General features: G+C 41.9%; 1 protein-coding gene across 1 annotated transcript in view; it reads left to right on the top strand.

Moving 5' to 3' along the window:
• DPYD (dihydropyrimidine dehydrogenase) overlaps positions 1–23,711 on the top strand; it is a 582,181-nt gene that overhangs the window by 545,671 nt on the left and 12,799 nt on the right. The gene's annotated exons all lie outside the window — the stretch shown is intronic.

The following is a 23,711-nucleotide window of genomic DNA, read 5'->3' as shown; positions in this document are numbered from 1 at the left end:
GGAGGGGGGGGCTGCGGTACTTCGGGGGGGAGGGGGGGCCACATGCAAAGGCAGAACATACAAGCAATCGGATGGCTATAGAGCCGCTGATCGCCTGTATGTGTAACAGCCGGTAATGGCTGTACAGATTCCCGGGCAGAAAAAAAGTGACATACATTTAAGTGAACCCGCCGGGAAGGATCCGCGTCCGCCCGTAATTTTACAATGGGCAAACAGCAAGGGGTTAACAGGTTCTGAAAGAGGTACTGATGTCTTTGGTGGTAATTTTTATTACAATGTTTTTGCATATAAATGAACTCTTTCTGTGATACAGTAACCACATAGTTTATGAGCTATGTCTCATATTGTGATAGTATACAGTTTGAAACATAAAGTGTGCTTTGTCACTTATTTTGTGCTGTGACTTGTGCTGCGCTTACTACACAGTTATGTGTTGACCCATTACAAACATGTCTATGACCCTTTTAGGGTCCCAACCCATAGTTTAGGAAACACCACTCTAGTGCTATGCAGTTTAAAGGCTCAATCAACTCAGAAGTGATATTTTATGTATAGGGTAATGTTGAGCTGAGCAATAACTGAATGATATTTATTTTATTACAGGGCATCATAAATAAATGCCATTTTTTTTCATAAATTATATTTTTCTTTTTTTAGACTCTTTTTTAAACTCTTTTGTTGGATCCTTGTGCTGCTGATTTTCTTCCACGTTTTCAGCCATTTTATATCTACATGCAATATCTCCCACAGCAGCTACACATCATTGCTTTCTGACTGAGGCAACAGCAGGTCATGCAATGTTTGTCAGCATGGCTGCTTGTAGACTTAACCAGGGGTACAGGGTGACAACGCAGGAGCACAGATGGCCCCTGCTGACAGTAGTGCTAGAAATCACAGAAAGATGGGGTCCAGGCCTAAGCTCAGGAGCTGAAATGAATAGCTTTCAGCTCATCAAGTTCCTAAGGTTCTGCAGATCGCTCTAGAGGAGTGCAGTCTAGAAGCAAAGGCAAACTCAACACTTCCTTGTAGCGTTTACATTGGAAGTCTAGTGACCCCACACGTAATATTACTGTACTTCCTGTCAGTATGGAGAACAAGACAAAGCTGTAACGGGTCACTATTAGAAGTATTTTAGAAGTAAAAGTAACAGGTCACATTAGAAGTAATCTACTGCTGCACAGCTGGGGGAGTCTGGATCAGGTCTCCACTGGATAAATTCAGATCCCCCATGGTGAATATATATATATATATACACACAAACACACACCAACATACATACACACCGATCTGTCATAACATTATGACCACTTGGGTGCGAAATATTAGACAGCAAATGAACATTTTGACCATGTAGTTGATGTGTTGGAAGAAGAAACAAAATCGGCAATTATAAGGATTCAAATAACTTTTAACAAGGGCCAAATTATGACTCTGTGTAAGATGTTCCTGGTCTGCACTGGTCAGGACCTACCAAAAGTGGTCCAAGGGATGAAAACTGGTGAACTGTCAGCAGGGTCATGGGTGGCAAAGGCTTATTGATGCACCTCGGGAACGAATGCTGGCCTGTGTAGTCTGATCCAATAGAAGAGCTACTGTACCTCAAATTGATGAAAAAGTTAATGCTGGTTTCGATAGAAAGTGTACGAACACACATCACATTACAATTGGTTGTGTATGGGGCTGCACCCCCTGTTAATGCTGATCCAAGTCCACCAGCATAAGTGCCTACAATAAGCATGTTAGCATCAGAACTGGACCACATAGCAATGGAAGAAGGTGACCTGGTCTGATGAATCATGTTTTCTTTTACATCATGTGGATGGCCGGTTGCGTGTTTGTCATTTACTTACGGAAGAGTTGGCACCAGGATGAACTATGGTTAGAAGGCAAGCCAGTAGAGGCACTGTGATGCTTTAAACAATGTTATGCTGGGAAACCTTGGGTCCTGCCATTCATGTGGATGTTAATTTGACACATACCACCTACTTAAACATTGTGCTGACCAAGTACACCCCTTCATCGAAATGGTATTCCCAGATGGCAGTGGCCTCTTTCAGCAGCGTAGTGTGCTCTGCCATACTGCAGAAATGGTTCAAGAATGGTTTGAGGAGCACAACAACAAGTTTGAGGTGTTGACTTCACCTCCAAATTCTCCAGATCACAATCCAAATGAGCATCGGTGGGATGTGCTGTAAAAACAAGTCCAATCCATGGAAGCCCCACCTCACAACTAACAGGACTTAAAGAATCTGCTACTAACGGCTTGGTGCCAGATATTGCAGCATACTGTACATTCAGAGGTCCAGTGGAGTCCATGCCTTGATGGGTCAGGGCTGTTTTGGTGACCAAATGGGGACCTACTCAATATTAGGCAGCAGCTGATCGGTGTATATATCCTAAAAATAAAAAAATCCCTCCCAGGTTACCCCTTCGGGACCAAAGCCATTTTTGCATTTTTCACATGTGTTAAAATCAGACATACCAAAAAAATAGATTTTGGATTTACCGTATTTTGCACTCCATAAGGCACACCTGCCCATAGGACACAGGGAGGGGTAGGGTTCTGTGACAGCTGCAGTATGGCTCTGTCTGCTCTACGGGCTCCGTCTGCTCTACGGGCTCTATGGTGAGCTCCTATGCCATGGTCACGGGTCCCCAAAGGAGCAAGGGACCCCGAAAACCATGGTGGGGGGGCCCCAGACATGATCGCCGCCCCACTCGATTTGATACAAGTGATCTGATTACATCACATGTATTAAACGAGCAGCAGCTCCCACTGTACATTTAGCTCTGCTTGTCCGGAGCAGGGCAGAATGTACAAAAACACTGCTCCCCCGGCGCCCGAAAACTGCATGTCCCGGGCGATAGGGATTCGCTCCATAAGACGCACAGACATTTTTGCCCCCCTTTTGGGGTGAAAAAAGTGCGTCTTATGGAGCGAAAAATACGGTACATACACTTTCATTTTTCTACTATGGTGTTCATATAAATAGTGTACTGCACTAGAAAAATACACTTGAACTATTCTCTTTGTATGGGAATATCTTTTCAAGAATTCTGTGAGCATTTATTTTATTACGTAAAGAAGTTTTAGGTATTTGCTATATAAAGTCTAATTACAGTCTCTTTTGTGTATTCCATTCCTTTTTATTCTTTCCCATAGATAATGATTGAGCAAAGCCTTAACTAAGTAACTGGTATACTGTAATTATGCCTTTCTTTTACTTTGAATTTTTGTTTATGAGAAAAGTTATTTACTTTATAGCTTTTCTGACAAAATGAATTTTTTATTTGGTGACCTTATATTACATTTTCTAGTTACTGTGGGAAGTGGTTAATAAAATCATGACATTTATCTCAAGTCACAAAATTATCTTCATTAGCAGGATAATACTTTTTTTAGAAGCTTTGGGACCAAATGACAGAGTTCCATATAGGCTGTGTAACTTTCTTTTTAATTCTTCTATATCAGCTACAGCATTAGGTTGTCAGTTAGGGAACACTGACCAATTTCAGGAGGACCTGAGTGGGCATTGTTTATTAAACTATCTGAAACGAGAACTATTTGTAGTGGCAAATAGCCATCAATCAGAAACATGACTGCTAATAAGCATAGGCAGGAAACATACACAACGCATGAAATAATATTTTCCCTCTCTAGTTTGGTAAAAAATAAATAAATACAGAAACTATTGGTTGAAAGGACAAGGCCACATACTACCACTGACGAAAATGTGGATTTCGTCCGAATCTGAATCCCGAAACAAATGGACTTTTGGACCCGAATCCCCAAAAAAAAAAAAATAACAAAAAATCCGAATGAAAACGACACAAAACAAATTTTTGGGCAGCGCACGTGTCTAGTGAAAATGCCTATGAAATTCTAATTTAGTTTCGAAATAACAATAATGACAATGTTTAAAGCTGAACCATTTACGTGTGATAAAGTGCAAAAGGCATGCTAATAGGAGGAGACAGCAGAGCGACAGAAAGATGAGCCCATCAGTGTTCTGCTTCACCTTCCAATGTTCAGTCACACACCTTAGTGGAAACGGGGACCTGTAAGTAAAGGGGAACTGCAGCAGAGAAAGAATGGTTCCCCTCTCTTTTAAATAGCTCTGTGTTGTGTGGCAGACCTATATAAATCTCATGATTGGGTGTAAATTTAAATCCAGCAGGTAAAACAGCTCTAATATATATATATATAAATGTTTACTGTTTAAGTGATAAAATAGTGTCACTTCATATAAAGTCTGATGTAAGTGATGTCAATGTTTTCTGAATAACAGCAGCACAGTGGGAAGTCACTTCAGTCTAGCGCACTTTTTTTTCTATCAATCTTCATCACAAACTGTGCATCTGATCCCTACCATCACTACAGCAATCTTAAAAGTAGTGGAAAGCCTCAAACACTCTTAAGGTTTCTAGCAGAGATCCAAGAGACAGCAACGTGTTGAGTTCATTTTGACTAGAATCAGGCACTGTACTACTCAAAGTAGAGGACTGTAACTTAGAACATCAGGACAATATTTTTGACGTGGGAATCAGAAGCTCAGCACTCCAGCAGTTTTCAATCCTGATCTGTCAGTAACCTCTACTATAAAGTGTCTCAGTATGAATTTCCAGTTAAATGTAGACAGCAGTGCAGCAGTGTTGGATTGTAAAGTAACATTTTCATGTGTCAATAAAGCTTTGGGTTTTTCCATATCCATCATATACAGTGCAATCGGTTTTGGGGTCCACTACTAATTTGAGTTCCACCGTATAAAAGTTGACAAGAAGAGGACATTTCCATTTAGCAACATATGTTGAAGGTATAAGTTTGGCCTTTAACAATGGACAAATTAGTTTTAAAAAAACTAACTACAGATTCCTTTTAAACAACCTATGTAGTACATATATGTCAGGCTTCAAAACAACACAATCGTCTACCATTATACTCACCATTCTGGCAGCTTGTGTCACCTGCCTGTATTACATTCACGTATCAGACCTTTGTCAGACCCTTCTGCATTCGACACTTCCAGGAGTGCTGAATGACCATGTCCCACGCTGCACATTGCGGTTCCATCCTTTGATCCTACGTCACTGCTGTTATGCCCTGCAGTGATTTAGGGGTTGGAGGATGGAGCCACTGCACATGGAGGGAAATACAAGTAACTGACACTCCCAGAAGTGTCATGCTGAAGAGTCCGATGGAACCTGCATCACTTGAAAGTAGCATAGATATACAGTATAACACAGGCTGCTGGAAGGTGATGATAATACTTTTTTATTGCAGGAACAGCCATTAAAATATCTTTAGGGGAATGACAGTGTTGTTTTAAGGGATTATGTGGAAACGCAACATATGAGCGGCTTCACTGAAGTACTAATTGCAAAGGAAATAACCATAAATGCGTTTTAAGATTGTAAGGATGTAGGTGCTGAAATCTGAGTGCTGTGAAATTTCATTTCCATAAATAAAGTTTGTGATTTATAAGCATTAAGCTAGGGTAAGATCAGGGTTTGACCTGGCCGGAGCCAGGGGTAATCGGATGTAAATGGATGTCTGACGGTTTGGATCTGGCTGCCCAAACACTAACAACGGGCTTCTGATCAGGTCCACCTGTAAAAGTGATGGACGGACCTAATCGGAAAGTCTGTGTGAAATGGGAGTCAGAATACATGGTCTGCCTAGTTCCATCATTATTTTTTACAGTGATTTTATAATCAATAAAAACCCACTGTAGACCTCAAATTAAGGGATTTTTTGTGTGGGATCTCTTAAAACCTATTCTGAAAACGTAAAGGGCAACTATAATGGTTTAAAGTGGACCTTTACCCCCTTTCACTAAAAATCACAACAGCATGCAGCTCTGTATGCTGATATGAAATCATTTTGCATTCATTTGTTAAACATATTTTTATTTTACTTGCAAATTAGTTTTTCTACTTCCTGGTCCTTTTTGGCACAAATGATGTAATGTGCCCAAGCATTGCATCCTGGGAAGTTTACATCAGCAAAGCATTGCTGGAAAATCTCATCTGTAATCTCACGAGATCTCAGGGAAAGGCATTTTCCTCCCCTGAGATGATGTGCATGGTCACATGTCCTAGTCACATGTGCCAGAGTTCCAGGACGTAAAGGGAGATCTAGCCCTTAGTAAAAATGGCTACTGTGAGAAAAATGAGGAAAGGAAAAATAGGTATGCAAAGAATAAAAAGTTGTCAATTATCTAACAGTATGTGTTTGTAGATTGTCATTACTAAACATTTCTACTTATTAAGTATGCTTTCCATGCATGTGTAGACCAAAATAGCATGATATTTGGCTGATAAAAAGTTGCTGGAATAAGGAAGCTTTAAAAAAATGGAGCACCTGCTAACAACCAGTCAGATTCCTTATTTAATTTTCCCAGTGAAAGAAAGATGGTACCTGCTGGTGACTATGGAAAACTAGTATGATGCTTGATGTTTAAAAACTGGACCAAGAAAACCTGGAGAAACATATATGTGAAAATTAGGAGGACCTTTCCAAATTATTGAAATTTAAGGTTTCCTAGAAAGGGTAAAGGGGAGTTATAGTAAATAGGGGTAAAACAGGAGTATATTTTTAAATATTGACCTATAGAATTTGTGCAATCAAAGACAGATTCATGCAGATTGGTTAATTTGCTCCTACTACATATTGAAAATCTTAGGTGTTGACTTTGATATATATATTGCACATAGCAATATATAGCTGAAAAGCTGCCAGCAGCAATCCCCAGCAAGGCTGATTTAGTACTCCCTGTCTCTTCTTGCACATTATAGTTTAGTAAATTATGAAGCAAATCAATTTTAGTGTTATAGATTTGGAAATAAATTACTGAAATATAAGCTGGCGACTGTGGTAATTGCATTTTAAATACACTTTCTGTAACTGTGCCATTAACTGATAAGGGTCTAGGCTGTAATTGCAAATATTTAAAAGGTATCAGACTCCTTGTATAAATCTGAGTTTGCTGTTGTGGTATAACATCTGTAATCTTATATCCGTGTTCTTCTGCAGTCGGGAATTTAAACCCCACCATGAAATCAGCTGTGATTATTGTTCAAACATTAAACTATCTAATATCTATTTGTTTGAAATGTAAACTAAGCTTCATATTTGCCTGCCAGAGGTGTGAATTGAACAGAATTCTGATTAGATCCACTTTTTAATTTTTTATGTGAATGATGCATGTAAGCAATGCTGCTAAACATTCTATTTTAATTACCATTGCCTGGATGTTTTTAATACATTTGTTTGAAATGTTGAACAGTTTAAAAGTAATCTAATTAAATTATTATAAAAAGCAGCATTGACAATCAGCAGAGCTGTCAAGGTCATGACAACCTTTTGTATCTAATTTTATTATACTGCTGTATTTTGATTCTAATAATTTTTAAAGAAGTACTCTTCTTTGAACACATAATATAACTAACCACTGAACTATCACGTTCTCAAACAATTCATCCCCACACAGCTACCTCCTAATTTATCACTTGCCCCTCGCTTTTAGATTGGAAGCCCTCACAGGCAGGGCCCTCCTTACCATCTTGTCTTAAATTGCATTGTAATTGTAATGTCTTCCTTATATTGTAAAGCGCTGTGAAAACTGTTGGCGCTATATAAATCCTGTATAATAATAATAATAATAATATAACTGAATGTAGTTTAACAATAAACACATTTTGTAGCTGTTTTCTTGTTCATAGGGCTTCTTCTCCTCTGGAAGAAATACAGTTGAGGACTATCCATCCCGTGTATATTGATATGATATTTATTACTTAACCATGAAAAAGGGGTGCATTGTAAGACCCCCTTAAAACACTTCCGCATGTTTTTCTTGAACAATTTGAGCAAATAAATAGCAAAAAGAAAAAATATAAAATGAAAGACTTGAAGGAGAATACAAAAATGACCTGTGTTTGGAAATATGTTATAACTATAAATAGGGTAGGTGGGCACAGGGACAGCACAGCTGTGATTAACTTCCAATACAGCTGGGCAGGGGTAGGCCCAGATTTAAAAACTAAAATCTGTCTATTTGGTTTAGAGGGTCAGCTAACTTGCACATTAGTTACCTCTACAGATTCATTAAAAACAAACTTGAAGTGCATGTAAACCCTAACAATTAACATCTCTTATTTGTAAAACAAAACAAAGGTTTTTGACAAGTCCTTCAATAAAAAAATAAAAACACCAAAAATTAAAAATTAATCCACCGCCGTAATCCAAGGGTCAATCACGACATCCGGCATTGTCCATGACACCGCAGACTCATCTAAATAAATAAAAACACGACGTATGCTGACCGCAAAATGACATTCTGACCGTTGCTGGCAAAATATAAACAATTGGTAAAAGCTAGCAGTGACATCACCGCTAGCTCTGCCTAACTGTTTACACTTGTAAACACCTGTCAAACTTTTCCTGCAGGTCCCAGCCAAATCAAAACAAATGGGCAGAATCAGCTGTGATTTTTATTGATTAAAGGACTTGTCAGAAACCTTTTTGTTTTTTTAAATGAAAATATTTTTTCTTAAAGTCTGGTCTGTTTAACTTTTATTTCTAACTATTTAGTGAATGAGTAGGGGTACAAGTACCCCTTTACTCATTTACAAGGCAGGGGCAGTATTTGGGTGCCCCCTTTATGTATAGCTATTGTGAATAGCCCATACAGCAGCTCTTCAGTTCGGCTAAAGTGAGCTGAAGGATTAGCCGCAACTATGGATATATCCTTTGGCTGCTTAGTGAATAAAACCCTATCAGTGTTTGATTGAATAAGACACTGCAAGAATAACACCTTTGCCACCAAAACCAATGCATATTGGTATATGTGAAATAGAATGTCCTTTTCTTTTTAGACCTTTGAAAAAACAATAGTATTTTTCAACTAACAAAAGCAAGTACAAATATGTGTAGAAAATGGTCCCTTTTAAAAATAAAAAATAAAAATGAATCATATGTGTTAGCCTATAACAGGATCCTAGATATAATCCTTTTTTTCATATTTCAGTTAAATATTTACTTTAACATACTAAAGCTGCAGTTGCTGAAAAGGGTAGTTCTGATTAGATCACATTAACACTGAGAACACATTTTTAGCTTCTGGAAAACTGGTTTAAAGATAATTATAATATAAATAATGCCAAACCTATATTTGGGTATAGTTGTTTTTTGGGTCAAAGGAGTACATTTACTAATGAACTCCTGTGACCCAAAGTCAGCATATAGTGGATTATTGCCCGCTATATGCTGACAGCAAAGGGCTGTAGCCGGGAAAGATCCTGACCATATTGTTGAGATCCATCCCCACTGCCTATTTGACAGGTGGCTCTGACTCTCTAGAGCCACAGTCTGCTGTGCCTGCCACTAAACGTGCACAGCATAAAAACATTTTTGGGACGAAACTAATGAAAATGGAAAAACCTTTTAATAATTTTGTTTGATGAAATTAATAATTATGCTTTTGCAGATATGGGGCAACAAACCCTCCGAATCCAATAGTGCACAATTAAAAAAAGAAATGCAGTGGTCATATTGGCCACCAACACATTCCGCACATGCATGCTGCCATCTTAGAGGCAGGGCGCATGATGTCACCTGATGTTGGCGTTTGGTCATGTCATATGCATGTATGGGAAATGCCATCTTGGACACATAAAAAAATATATAATTTTTCGCATTTTCTGGGATATATTAATTCATTATTTTGGATTTGGACAAACTGTCGAATCAAAGGAATTTCGTGATTCAGCAAGTTCATCCAAATCCCAATGCACATGTCTACTTGCCACCTCCCCTATCTTACCCTTCAATGAGTACAGGAGAAACAGAGAGAGGGGAGGGAGGAATCCCTGTGGAGAGCAGTTACTGGCAATAACCATTCTCTGCATGGAGAAGCTGTGAGCTGAGTGATCAGCAGTTTGTGATTGCACACTTCTCGAGCTATAGAACTGGTGTTGGGTAAGACCCATGGTTTAATGGAGGAGTGAATGAGTGCAAGTGAAAAGAGAAAAAAAAGGAAAAATAAACAAATGCAACCACCTAATTTAAGGATTCATAAGCTGCAATTTTTTTTTGTTTTAGATATGTTTTAAGGCTGTCTGCCTGTCTTTCTATTACATATATACTGTTCTTTGTATGCCTTTTTTCTGTCCAGTTTTATATTCTGTGTAATGGCACTACTGGTTAATCTGCCAGTCCACTTTGTGTCTCCCACTTGGATTTCTGTTATATAGATCTCTAGGAAAAAGCATGGCATACTCTACAATAAGCATATGTACCATATTTCTAGCAGTAAATGGCCAATTACAGTGTTAAAGTATGACAGAATTCAATTAACATAAATATGTGCACATTTTTCTCTTACATGCTCAACAAAATGTAGATAAAGTGCCTGTCAATGTTTTAATTTTTTTCATGTTCTAGTTAGACTGAACAGAAAGCTTTTCCTCCACAGTATCATGAATATGATAATCTATGGAAATCACTATAGAAGGTACTTAAGTTAAGCACATTCTACATTAATCCCTGATGAATTGAAATCTCTTCTGTTTAGAGAATGTGTTGTTGTCTAATAGGTGACAGGCTGCCAGATGTTCACTAACTAGCATAAACCTGTTAAGTGTGACAATTTTCAGTGTTTCCTCATTTTACAAGAAATGTTATACAGTTCTATTTTAATGAAAAAGAAACATTAGTATAAAAGAAGTTTGCCTCATTACGTGAATTGAAAGTTAAATATGGGTATAGTAAAGACTAGCCTGCTAATTTGTCCTCTTCATTTAATGGGAGTTATTGAAGGATGTTTTATTTCTAGAAGGCTGCTAGTGAGTTGAATCTCCTACAGACCACTTGCACCCTTGTTTGAGTTCCATGTCCCACACATTCACTAAGGATATTGAAGTAATTATTTACAGATTTCATGCTTTCATCCCCTTCACCTTGCATGCCCTCTCAATGCTCTGCTTTTAACATTATATAAATTAAACTAAATATCCAGAAGTGAGTGTAAGGGAAGGGGGACTCAAAAACAGCAACACAGACATACATAAAACACTTTTCAGATTGCTGATACATTGCAGATTTACGCTTACTTCCTATCTAGTAAACAAATTGTCAGCAGGAGAGAAAGTGAGGGGAGATCTCTGCATGAGAGTACTGGATAGCATTAAAAACCCAAACGGGTTGCTGTGTCCCATTGGGTAGATTTCCATTTACTTCCTTTCTTGGAGACGCAACAGGAAGTGAAAAGAAATGAAAAGGGAAAATGAGCGGAAATCCAGGTGTCCGCATTGGAAGCTTCATTCTCACCTTTTGCTTTGGTGACTACAGTAATATTTTGAATTTCCCATTATTTTCAAACTACAATGGTTACCAGGAAATAGAGAGCAAAAAAAACTGACAGGAGTTGCTAATTCTTAATATTATCAATTGATTGTGTGTGAGAAATTGTGAAAGTTACTTTTCAAACTCTGCGGAATGCAAATGTAAGCTTTTAAATCGTTTTTAAAGATGAATTCTGGGATTTAAAAAAAATTTGATAAGTCCCAGATACTACAAGAGTTAAACGTCTTGGGAAGCAGAATGAGGTGCTATACTTACTCCTCACATCAGTAGGCTCCCTCTGTCTGTGCAATTGCTCTCCCAAAGCCTTTTCTCTAAGACATTCCAGCCAGTGGTTGTTTGAGTGTTCACTCACTATTTTTGTGATGGCACATCAGCACGGCATTGCTGTGCCACACGTTCTGGTGCGGCGATCGCACTGGAGGTGGGAGGCATGACTGCAGTGCCTTTGACTTGAATGACACCACTACATCTCCTCCCCAGAATGCATGGATGCTTAACCACTTGCTCACCATAGTGTTTACACCCCTTCCTGTCCAGGCTATTTTTCAGTATTCAGCACTGCTTCACTATAGAAGGTACTTAAGTTAAGCACATTCTACATTAATCCCTGATGAATTGAAATCTCTTCTGTTTAGAGAATGTGTTGTTGTCTAATAGGTGACAGGCTGCCAGATGTTCACTAACTAGCATAAACCTGTTAAGTGTGACAATTTTCAGTGTTTCCTCATTTTACAAGAAATGTTATACAGTTCTATTTTAATGAAAAAGAAACATTAGTATAAAAGAAGTTTGCCTCATTACGTGAATTGAAAGTTAAATATGGGTATAGTAAAGACTAGCCTGCTAATTTGTCCTCTTCATTTAATGGGAGTTATTGAAGGATGTTTTATTTCTAGAAGGCTGCTAGTGAGTTGAATCTCCTACAGACCACTTGCACCCTTGTTTGAGTTCCATGTCCCACACATTCACTAAGGATATTGAAGTAATTATTTACAGATTTCATGCTTTCATCCCCTTCACCTTGCATGCCCTCTCAATGCTCTGCTTTTAACATTATATAAATTAAACTAAATATCCAGAAGTGAGTGTAAGGGAAGGGGGACTCAAAAACAGCAACACAGACATACATAAAACACTTTTCAGATTGCTGATACATTGCAGATTTACGCTTACTTCCTATCTAGTAAACAAATTGTCAGCAGGAGAGAAAGTGAGGGGAGATCTCTGCATGAGAGTACTGGATAGCATTAAAAACCCAAACGGGTTGCTGTGTCCCATTGGGTAGATTTCCATTTACTTCCTTTCTTGGAGACGCAACAGGAAGTGAAAAGAAATGAAAAGGGAAAATGAGCGGAAATCCAGGTGTCCGCATTGGAAGCTTCATTCTCACCTTTTGCTTTGGTGACTACAGTAATATTTTGAATTTCCCATTATTTTCAAACTACAATGGTTACCAGGAAATAGAGAGCAAAAAAAACTGACAGGAGTTGCTAATTCTTAATATTATCAATTGATTGTGTGTGAGAAATTGTGAAAGTTACTTTTCAAACTCTGCGGAATGCAAATGTAAGCTTTTAAATCGTTTTTAAAGATGAATTCTGGGATTTAAAAAAAATTTGATAAGTCCCAGATACTACAAGAGTTAAACGTCTTGGGAAGCAGAATGAGGTGCTATACTTACTCCTCACATCAGTAGGCTCCCTCTGTCTGTGCAATTGCTCTCCCAAAGCCTTTTCTCTAAGACATTCCAGCCAGTGGTTGTTTGAGTGTTCACTCACTATTTTTGTGATGGCACATCAGCACGGCATTGCTGTGCCACACGTTCTGGTGCGGCGATCGCACTGGAGGTGGGAGGCATGACTGCAGTGCCTTTGACTTGAATGACACCACTACATCTCCTCCCCAGAATGCATGGATGCTTAACCACTTGCTCACCATAGTGTTTACACCCCTTCCTGTCCAGGCTATTTTTCAGTATTCAGCACTGCGGTATTTTGACTGACATTTATTCCATCATGCAACGCTGTACACGCCCAAAATTGGCCACAGGCGAAGCTTTCAAAGATTTTACCGCTCATCAGTGATTGATGGCCCTAGAATTATTGCTCTCACTGCGACGTTCGCGGTGATATGTAACAAGTGCTGCGTAATTGGCGCAATCGTCGTTTTTGCATGTAGGCGCACCTAGCGCATTTTTGCGCATCTATGTGTAGGTGGGGGACTTTAAACATTTTTTATGGGGTGTTTCTGTGTGTTTAGATTTCATTTATTTTGTGACCAATTTTTTTTCACACTTAACTTTATTGTTATCACATAGGGGGATAAGAATCCCCTGTATGATATCAAATTACAGTGACAGGTCCCCTTCTCTAAGACCCCTAATGTCACCTAGGGACCCCCAGAGAAGCTGATGAAGCACTGATCTGCTTCATCAGCTTCTCTCCGGTTTCTGTACTGGTGTAACGTCCCTGCGCTCCGTGCCGCATCTCGTTTGCGTTCCAGGGTGGAACACAGCAGAGGGCGTAACCGCCGAGGAATTCCTTCCCCATTAGCGGAGGTGCTATGCTTCCCACGCTGGAACGCGGAAGTGCGCCGCGGCCGTGTGACGTCACGGCCGCGGCCTATTTAAACCTAGTGGGAACAAGGAAGGGTGTTCACTATTGGGTTTCTTACGCCCAAACACCCTGGAACTCCGCAGCAACCAGCCCTACTACTGACCAGGACCTACTGGAGGATTCCCATCAAGCCACCCGGCATCCGTGTCCCTGATTGGCACCATCACCTTAAGCGCAAGTACTATTGAAGCCCCCTGGGCTCGGTTCATTAGAGCTCATGCACTGCCTGAACCTATAACTATGTGATGTCTTGCATCTGGACTTCCTAAAACTTATAACACTGTGATATCCAATACATGAACTGCCTAAACCTATAACTATGTGATGTCTTGCATCTGGAATTCCCAAAACTTATATCACTGTGATATCCAATACATGAACTGCCTAAACCTATAACTATGTGAGGTCTCTTATCTGGACTACCTAAACCGTTAACCCTGTGATATCCTGGTTCATTGTGGGCGAGATCTCTAGTATAACATCATACAGCTGGGCTGCCTTAAACCTCCTTTACCTTCTTTCTTTTGTTCTTGTTTGTACGGCTGATGATGCAAGAACCCCAAACTCTCCGCCTGTGACTGAGAGTGACGCCTGGGGTTCGTGACTGAGTGCCGTATCTCTTCCCCTCGATCAACTTAGATTCCGCAGTTGAGATCCATCTCTGGTTGTAGAAAAACCCCCGGGCGTGACAACTGGAGAGTGACAGAGGAATGCGGAAGTGATGTAGTAAACATCCCTTCCTGCATTCAGGGGCTGGGGAGGATGGCGGAGGGAGATCGTGTGCTGACCTCCCTCCATTCTCAGTGCACGGAGCCACATCACCGATCCCGGATCGGACACCCAGGATCGCGGGGACGACAGCGACCACGAGAAGAGTTAAGGAGGGGGGCGCACAGAGACATGCATCATACAAGTATATAAATGGCCATCGCTGGCTGTTTCAAATTCTGGCGGTTTCCCGATCACACACGAAGGACGTTTAGATGCCCACTTGTATCCAGAAGACTCCCGTCCGGCCGTTTCTGAATGTTTGGCAGGCAGGAGGTGGTTAATTAGGCGATCCAGTGTGTTCCAGCCATTAACTGTATTGGAACACACTGGATTAGGCAGGAACAAGCCCCTAGTCTAGAGTGCAAAAGGGCCCCACTGCAAGAATATTTTTTCTTGTAATTTCTGGCGTTCAGCTCTAAGTAAAGTATTTGAGAATTAGAATATTTTAGTCTATTTTCATTTAACATTCACCAGTAACCTTTTTGTTTTTGGTTTATTACAGGTGCATTGAGCATTTAATGATTATCATTGATCATCCACCTCTTGAGTTTATTTGTATAACTGCACAGGGGAAAGGGGTTGATTATGTATGAGCCACGTGACCAAACATTCACATTAGTTGCTCAAGGTGTGCTACAATTTCACATACCTTCTTTCTTTTGATTTATATTGCCATCACTGAAGACTGTAACATTTTCTATGATGATCTGTGATCACCTTGTGTTCATTGGTGGTTGATGGTTAGGTATTTGAAATTAATTAAGGCAATCCATTGTCACAGTCATACATTATTAAAATGGGGCTTTATGCAGCAACTGCATCTATTTAATTGCATGGTTCAAAAATGTTGCATGCTAGCAACCCTGAGAACATTTTTAGGTCCATCTCATGTCAGATTTAACCACTTCAAGACCAGGTGTTTAGACCCCCTTCCTGGCCAGGCCATTCTTCAGTGTTCAGCGCTGCAGTACTTTGACTGACATTTATTCCGTCATGCAACGCAGTACTGAAATGAATTTTATACCATTTTTTGGGGACAGATAGAGCTTTCTTTTGGTGGTTATTTAATCACCACTGGGGTTTTCATTTTTTACTATATTAAGGAAAAATTATTGAAATGTTTTCTTTTTTTTCATTATGTTAGTAAACAATGATTATTACCCATATTTTTGGTAAAATATAAAAGACAGGGTCACATCGGGTAAATAGACACCAAACATGTCATATTTTAAAATTGCGCGAAATCGCAAAAAAACTACCATACCCAAAATTGACCATAGGCGACGCTTTAAAAGATTTTAGAGCTCATCAGTTTAGTTTTATCAGTGATTGATAGCCCTAGAACTATTGCTCTCATTCCAACGTTCGCAACGATATGTAACATGTGCGGCGTAGTGGGCGAAATCGTTGTTTTCGCACTTATGCGCACCCGGTGCCTGTTTGCATGCGTGTATGTATGGGGGACTTTAAAAAAAAAAAAATAATTGTATTATTTTTTATTTGTAACTTTACATTTTGGGGGGAAACGAAAAAAAAATTCCTATTTTTTTTTTCATTTTTTCACACGCTAAGAAAACCCCCTTATGTGCTAGCAAAATATGTGACAGGTCCTCTTTATGCGCCCAGCTGTGCGCGCGAGGGGGCATGGCTGAGCGGATGTCTAAAGACACCCGCTCAGATCTAGAGAGCTCCTGTCCGGCCGTTTTTTTACAACGGACGGCCGGGAAGTGGTTAAAGTACAAGTAAACCCTAACTGGATGACTTTCTTTTTTGCTAGAGCACCATGTATCATAAACAATTTCTATTTTTAAGCTATTTCACCTTTTTCTGTTGCATCTCAGAGCTGCTTATTAAGGATGGGCTGCACGTTCGAGTCGAACCTATGTTCGACTCGAACATAGCATGTTCTAGCGTTCGGCGAACGCCGAACATTATGGGATGTCCGCGGTCTGTTCGACCGCGGGACATCCCACAATGCACGGCGCCTTCTGAAACGGTTATTGGCTACAGTCGTCAGGTGCAAGACTGTGCCAATCAGGGCTCAGTACAAACATAGAGCCATGATTGGGCAAAGTCACGATGACTCTGCCCAATCATGTCTCATAGCTAAGTCCCTGCAGCATACTATATAAGGCTGCTGATACCGCGGCCCTATGTACTGAGTTGAATGGCTTTAACCACCCATGTAGATAGGATCTTCGTGGAAGCAGCTGCTCCCTTCCTTGGACCTCCCGGCATCACAAATAACCTTTCGGTGGAACGAAAACCTTCAGTCCTCAGTAAGTAGGTGGAAAGTATGCTCACCACATCCACTCTCCCTAGATATTCTTCTGCAGAAGAGAGCAGTTGCCCTTGCAGGGCCGGGAGGACTGATTCCCAATTGTAATGAAAAACAGAAGAAACTTTCGGTAGAAAAGACGGCACTGGCCGTAACACTATCCGGTCTGGAAATATCTGACAGTAAGGCCCCTTGCAGGAAAATGCTTGCAGCTCCGAAACCCTCCTGGCGGATACCACTGCTATGAGGAAGACTGACAGGAGGGTAAGGTGATACAGAGAACATGAAGATGGAGGAAAGAATGGATCCATTGACAATGCCTTCAGAACTAAGGGCAGATCCCACTTCGAAAATATTGGTTTCACAGGAGGCCTCAACTTCATGGCTGCCTGTAAAAACTGTCGAACGACAGCATGATTTGCCCAACGAACCTTCGTCAACGCCGACAAGGCTGAGACCTGGACTCGGATCGTATTGTAGCTCAGACCAGCATCCAGGGTTGATTGCAAAAACTCCAGGATGTGCCCCACCGTCGGGCTACTAGACGGCCAGCCTTTCTGTGCCGCCATCGTGAGAAACTTTTCCCAGACTCTATGCTATGTCGTCTTAGTCGACGGCTTCGTGGCCTGCAACAGGGTTTCTACTACCGATGCCGAGAGCTGCAGGCTCTGTAACCTCTTCCTCTCAATTTGCAGACCATCAAATAGAGGCGTGCCACATTCGGGTGGCGATTGTCGCCCTGAAGAAGAAGATCCCTCTGAAGGGGCAAGGGCTTTGGGGTCTCGACCAGCAACTCCATGAAAAGAGGAAACCACGGCCTCTTCGGCCAGCACGGCAGGCGACAATGGCCAGAATCCCCTCCCTGTCGATCTTCTGTAGAACCCGCAGAATCAATGGAGTGGGAGGATAAATGTAGACACTGTCGAACTGCCATGGAAGGGACAGGGCATCCTGACCCAGAGCCTCCTGGCAGAAGTAACGGGAGTAAAACCTCGGGAGCTGAGAGTTGTCCCTGGATGCCATGAGGTCTATGCACGGAATCCCCCACTCCTGGAAGAATGGCCACAGATACTTTGGATTTATGGACCATTCGTGGGGATCCACAAACTGCCGGCTCAATCTGTCCGCCTGCTGATTCTCCGTGCCTGGCAGATAAGAAGCCGTCAGATCCAGAAGGTGCAATTCCGCCCATGGAAAGAGGACCGAAGCGATCTTCAGCAAAGAGGAGCTTTTTTGTGCCCCCCTGCCGTACCACATAAGACACCGCCGTCTTGTTGTCCATCCGCAACTGGACCCGTCGACCTTGGACAAGCTGAAGAAAGGCCTTGAGAGCCTCGATTGCTGCTTGTAATTCGAACGCATTCGAGTGTCCTGGTCTCTGAGATGCCCACCTTGACTGAACCTGGTGCCCCAGGCAATGGGCTCCCCATCCTGTGAGGCTGGAATCTGATGTCAGCGTGATCCAATCCACCGGTTGAAGAATCTTGCCTTTCAACAAATGCTGAGAATCGCACCACCATTGCAGACTGTTTCTGCCTACCTTCGGGAGGAAGATCAATTGGGCTAAAGACTGTTTGTCCCATTGCTGTAGAAAGGAGTATTGGATATGGCGCATATGCCAATGTGCCCAAGGGACAGCTGGAATTGAAGAGGAAAGGACTCCTATGAACGAGAGACACCGATGTGCCGTGCCTGTAGCCGATGCCATGTGCAGCTTGGCCAGCCGGATGATGCGAGATACCTTCTCCTTTGGCAGGAAGATCCTTGCTGCCACCGAGTCGAAAATCATCCCTAGGTACTGTATGGCCTGAGCCGGCCGCAGCTGGCTTTTCTGCCAGTTCACCAACCAGCCATAGCGCTGAAATGTCATCAACACCAGCCGTCGGTGCCGCAGGATCTGCTGCCGCGACTGAGCCAACAGAAGGACATCGTCCAGATAATGGAATATCCTTACACCCCATAATCTTAAAAGGGCAATCACCGACACAAACACTTTGGAAAATGTCCTGGGAGCTGAGGAGAGGCCGAACAGAAGGCAACGAAACTGATAATGCCTGTGATTCACAGCAAACCTCAGAAACCTCTGGTGGGAGTTTTCTAGCGGGACATGGAAGTAGGCATCCTTCAAGTCCACCGTGAGCATCCAATCGCCTGGTCTCACCAGTCCCTTGATGGTCTCTATTGACTCCATGCGAAACCTTTCCACCCCGACGAATCGATTCAGTCTCTTCAAGTCGAGGACTGGCCAGAATCCGCCTGAGACTTTGCGCATGAGAAAGAGAGGGGAATATACTCCCTGACCCCTTTGTTGCTCTGGTACGGGCAGAATGGCCTGCGAGTGCAGCAACTCATGAATATATTCGTGTAGACAAGCTCTTTTCTCTTGAGACGATGGGATATGAGTTTGCACAAAGCGATCCGACGGCATTGAGACAAACTCTATTCTGTAACCCCTTCTCACAACCTCTAAAACCCATGGATCCTGAATAGTGTCCACCCATATCTGCCCAAAGGAAGCCAGCCGAGCTCCCACCACAGACGACAGGGCGGGCCTTATTTCAGAATAACTTTTCAGCTTTCTTGGGCGCTTGAGCAGGCCCTGCCTTGGCACCTCTAGAGTAGGTCCCCCGACCTCCTCGCCATGCATTACGAAAAAACTCTCTTCCGGGTCGATAAGATCTGGCCTCCCGATATGGCTCCGTGAAACGTCGGTTTTGTCGAAAGGGCTGCTGGCGTCTCTTTCTATCTTGCGGGAGCAACCCAGACTTACCCCCCGTCACTCTCTTAATAGCCTCCTCCAGAGGAGCCCCGAAGATTAGCCTTCCCAGCGAAGGGAATGGCGCAAAGCCCTTGCTTTGATGCGCCGTCCGCTGACCAGTGCTTTAACCATAGAGCCCTGCGGCCTGTCACTGAGAACGACATCAGACGGGCTGACAAACGGACTAAGTCCACCGAAGCTTCCGCTACAAAGTCTGAGGTCATCTTCAAGTTCCCCAAGGACTCCACAATATTCTCTCTTGGCACCCCTGAAAGCAATGCCTCCTCGATGCCAGTAATCCACACCCTCATAGCTTTGCTAACTGAAGATAATGCAACCGCGGGTCTGCATGAAGCTCCGGCCGTGGCGTATATTTTCTTTAAATCCACCTCCAGATGCCTGTCCATGGGATCCTTAAAAGAGACAGAGTCATCTAATGGTAGAAGCACATGTCTAGCCAGCCTTTGCAAGGCCGCATCCACCTTGGGAGAAGTATCCCATAATTCGGAATCAGATGGCCGACATGGATACAACTTTGAAATTCGACAATTTTCCCTTCCTATCCGGCCTTGTCCATTCCTCTTCAATAATCTCCTTGATTTCAAAGAAGAGGGGAAAGGTAGGTAACTCCTTCTTAATGTTTGGAAAAAATCTTCTCTGTTTGCTAACGGGGACGGGATCCTCCTCCCAGTCAAGCGCGAGCCTGATAGCGGCTATAAAGGGAGAAACTAGCGCAAAATCAAAGGAAAAAGCCTCATCGAGGACTTTATCCCTGTCCCCCTCTGAGTCCTCCAACTCTGACTCTTGTGAGGTTGCCACCTCCACGGGCCTTTCTCTCTCTCTTTGCCGTTTAGCCGAGGTACTAAGTCCTGTGTACTCTCTGATCCCCTCTGCTACTGCTTCACGGATATAAGCTTTGATATCCTGTGAGTCAGAAGCTGCGTCCTTTGCCAACTCTTTTATGCAAGTGGAACATAGCAGCTTTCGTGGCAGCGCCCGGTCACCACATGCCCGACAGGCCTCAGAGGATGTGCCGGCCGGTGGTGTGATAGACACTTGCCTGGCTCTAAGCTGCTGGGGAGACCTAGGCTCAGGAGAACTCGATATCCTGCGGGAGCGTGACTTTACTTTGTTTCCTGTATTTAGGGCTTTTCCCCCTGAAACGACATACCCCATAATTAGCAGTGCGCTCTTTTAATTCCACAAAAAAAACATATGCCTCATACCTCTCTGACTTCGTGCCTGTTGAACCGGGCTACCTGGGCTCATGGTGGCTTACTAGAGGAAACATACATGCAGATAGATAAAAAACCTATGCTACATATGGCAGCAAAATCGCAACAGCGATCACCCCAGTCTTACCTGGCAATAGACAGCGTAGTGAGAGAATCCGTCACCTCAATAATCTCCTAGCGCAGAGTACCATCAACCCTCTGGAAGACTGCCAGCTTTATAAGCACTACTGCCCTAGGCTGTCACTGACGAGAGCGGCCAGATGCGCCTCGGCGTGCGCTCCACGCTGGTCCGCCATCCAGCAACTGCAACCAGCCCAGCCAATCCGAGAGCGGCAGGGAGGGGCGGGACCCATAGTCATGCTGGAACGCAGATGAACCACAACCGCGGCTTCCGCCGTTACAGTCCACGGCCAGGAAGGAAGACGTGCGCGTCATCCTGGAACGCATATGCCGGCCGGAGGGGAGAACAGCGTCTGCCTGAAACGAACCACCACCATGAGCCGCACTTACCCAGCCCCGCTGCCTGTAACCGTTTAGATTACCTCTGGCTCCAAGCCCGGCACACGGCATGTCCCATCCTGTGGTTTTACCACATCCAGAGACATCTATCACCCGGGAGAAGAGGCTGAACCCGAGGTGAGCACCATGCAGAGAAGGCAATAAAAAATATAAGAAATAAATAAAAAATAAACATGTTAGTAAGGTGTCCTGAGCGAGAACAAAAAAGAACACGTGTGTGGTGGGAAGGGGGGGATTTATACTCTGGTTAGGGGTGGTCCTATAGGGGTCCGGGGGCGGAGTTAACCCATTGGTGTGCCGACATGAGGTGAGACAGGAAATATATATATATAGACTATATATATATCTATCTATAATCAGACTTCTGTATGTGTATATATATATATACACAGAAGTCTGATTATATATATATAAATACCATTTTTAAAGGAGCAGTGATTTAACATCACTTAAAATGAAACATTAAAAATAAAAAATTCCTTTATATATGGTGCCTGGGGGGTCCCCTTTCACTGACCGTAAAGTGGTGCATCTGTATGATGTATAGAACTTGCTGAAGCAAATATGACATTTATATACATTTATATATAAATATATACTACAGAAGTCCGAGATATATATATACTACAAAAATGACATTTATACTACTTGCATTGAGTTCTAAGTTCGAATTAGAACTTTTTCCATGTTCGAAAGTTTGAGTTAGAACCAAACACGGGGGTATTCGGCTCATCCCTACTGCTTATACCCTGCAGACGCTTGCAGTCAATATTGGTCTACATGCCTGCCCTCGAGTGATGTCTGCATGGTCTTTCTCAGGACAGGTTTACTGATGGTGATAAAAGTTCTCTATTCTTGTACAATATGTGTAAGCACAGCTGTGTGTAGTATATATTGCAAGCCTGTGTACCAACACAGAGCAATTGGGAAAGAGAGACAGAGCATTGCTGCTTTTTAGCAAGAAGTGCCTGAATAAGACCCTTCACAGTGGGATCACCAGTTATTATTTTATTTTTTATTATTCTGAATTTATATTATTTTTTAATGACCTATGGTACAAAACACTTATTTTTTTTAAATGTGACATATCTAGGTTTTGTGTATCTTCCAGTTTTTGTACATATTCTTATCTTAGATGTCTGATTCCGTGACACCAGTGGGAGCTAAGGCACCAGCTACAGCAACATTTTTGGGTGTCCCCATTTGCACAAATTTGCTAAGCTTATCACTTGCCGTATTATTGTGATCGTATTTCATATAAATATTTTTTGGTGCTCCCTCTAGAGATTAGAATCAACACTCTTGCTGAACAAATACAGTGTGAAAACATTTACAGGGTTATTCACAAAAGGGTGAAGAGTTGGGAGAAGGAAGGAGAAATGAACAATCTAGGCCAAAATAGCTGATTTGGAAATGTTCAGCTGTGTTGTCCTAGATTGTTCACTTCTCCTTCCTTCTCCCAACTCTTCACCCTTTTGTGAATAACTACGTTAGAGAATAAGGTACTTAAAAGTGTCTAAATCCAAAGCTTTTTTTAATGTTGGACTACGTAAGGATTAGAACTTCTATTAAGTGTCTATCAATTTCTGTGCCCGCTAGAGAGATTCAGTCCCTCCATTTGTCCAGGTGACTTGTCACTGAGACTGTGAGAGAAAATCCAAAGTTTTCAGTTGTCACCAGTACCAGAATAGAGAGCAATTCTGATACTGGTCATTTTCTAATGAGGACACTCGATCCAGTGACAACAAGAGAATATTTCCCGCAGAGTTTTTCTCGAACTTTCTGTGGCAAAACTACATGGCAAAAAAATAACAAAGATTGTAAACACTGCCTGCTCTATTCAAAATATAAAATGGTTTTGACTTTGAGAGGTATTTATCAGAACTGAAGCAAACAAAATCTGGAGCATTGCTAAGAAGAAGGGTGCACAGTGTGTATATGTATATATACAGTACATTAATTATGTCTGTCCCCATTTAATAACAACATTAAAGAGAGTCTTGATACAATGTGGAAAATGTAAAAAGAAAATGGAAACAATAATTTGTTATATATCACCTAAAGATGTTATTATATACAGTATATATATTTCTTGAACATTCTTGTGTTCTTAGTTGTTAATCCAGAATGAGTAACACACATTGCAGCAATTGATATAGCTAACAACCAAAAA

Source organism: Nanorana parkeri, unplaced genomic scaffold, assembly GCF_000935625.1.
Source record: "Nanorana parkeri isolate BGI_ZX_2015 unplaced genomic scaffold, ASM93562v1 scaffold1012, whole genome shotgun sequence".
Lineage (NCBI taxonomy): Eukaryota > Metazoa > Chordata > Amphibia > Anura > Dicroglossidae > Nanorana > Nanorana parkeri.
This window is presented reverse-complemented; position numbering and strand designations above follow the sequence as displayed.